We start from the raw sequence: 1,848 nt of genomic DNA, 5'->3' as shown, positions 1-1,848 counted from the left end.
TCCCGATTTTATTTCTTGGGCTTCTAGAAACTGTATTTACTATCTGATTTGTCTAAAATTTGAAATCTAGAGGTATTTTATGACCACAAATAGGTGTACTCGAAATGGGGTGTATCGGTACATGTTTTGGTATAGCTCCATATAGACCGATCTCCCAAATTTACTTCTTGGGCTTCTATAATCCGTAGTTTTTATCCCATTTGCCGAAAATTAGAAATCTATAGAGGTATTTTATTACCATAAAGAGTTGTATCGAAAATGGTCCGTATGGGTCCACGTTTTGGTATATCCCCCATATAGACTGATCTCCCGATTCTACTTGTTGGGCTTGTAGAATTCGTAGCTGTTACCCAATTTGTCTGAAATTAGAATTCTACATGTATTTAAGAACCATTAAAAGGTGTATCGAAAATGGTGAGTATTGGTCCATGTTTTGGTATAGCCTCCATATAGACCTACGTCCCGAATTTATTTCTTGGGCTCATAGAATCTGTAGTTTTTATCCCCTTTGCCTGAAATTGGAAACCTTTACGACCACAAATATGTCAGCCGAATACGGTGTGTATCGAGCCTTGTTTTGGTATAGCCCCCCCTTCTAGAACCCGTAGTTTATTATCATATTTGCCCGAAAATGTAAATATACTGGCATTTATTTTTACCGGTCCATTTGGTAAGGTTTGGTAAGGTATATATAGGGTATGGCAGGTGCACTGATCATAAAAATTGCTTGAAACTGAAAGTAAAATTTCCTGATTTAACTCCTCGTAATCATTTGAATAATGGCGTTAAAAATCTACAAATTGTAAATTTCAAATCAAGGCTTTATTTCATCAATCATACGATAAGTTTATGATTTTTCTAAAACTCAAACTAAATTGTTTCTTATAAATCAAGAACCTGATCCAGTCTTCATAGGTAGAATCTTTAAATTTATCTTCGGGAAGCGTACTGGTTGCACTTATCTGCTTTGGAAAATATCTGTCATCAAAACCTCTGTAATTCTATATATCATCAAGTAACCCGCCACGACGATTAGTTTTCAAAGTAAACTATTATATTTGATTCATGGTGGTGGGTATTTAAGATTCGGGCCGGCCGAACTTACTACTAAATACAATAGATCAAAGTGATTTGATGCTCTGAAGGTAAAGCTAGAGAAGCCTTCCAAATTTTCATAAAGAAAACAAGTAAGGAAAGTCTAAAGTCGGGCGGGGCCGACTATATTATACCCTGCACCACTTTGTAGATCTAAATTTTCGATACCATATCACATCCGTCAAATGTGTTGGGGCTATATATAAAGGTTTGTCCCAAATACATACATTTAAATATCACTCGATCTGGACAGAATTTTATAGACTTCTACAAAATCTATAGACTCAAAATTTAAGTCGGCTAATGCACTAGGGTGGAACACAATGTTAGTAAAAAAAATATGGGAAACATTTAAATGTGGAGCAATTTTAAGAAAACTTCGCAAAAGTTTATTTATGATTTATCGCTCGATATATATGCATTAGAAGTCTAGGAAAATTAGAGTCATTTTTACAAGGAGAATGTTGGTATTTTGACCATTTTTGTCGAAATCAGAAAAACATATATATGGGAGCTATATCTAAATCTGAACCGATTTCAACCAAATTTGGCACGCATAGCTACAATGCTAATTCTACTCTCTGTGCAAAATTTCAACTAAATCGGAGCAAAAAATTGGCCTCTGTGGTCATATGAGTGTAAATTGGGCGAAAGCTATATATGGGAGCTATATCTAAATCTGAACCGATTTCAACCAAATTTGGCACGCATAGCTACAATGCTAATTCTACTCCCTGTGTAAAATTTCAACTA

Source organism: Haematobia irritans, chromosome 3, assembly GCF_050003625.1.
Source record: "Haematobia irritans isolate KBUSLIRL chromosome 3, ASM5000362v1, whole genome shotgun sequence".
Taxonomy (NCBI): Eukaryota; Metazoa; Arthropoda; class Insecta; order Diptera; family Muscidae; genus Haematobia; species Haematobia irritans.
This window is presented reverse-complemented; position numbering follows the sequence as displayed.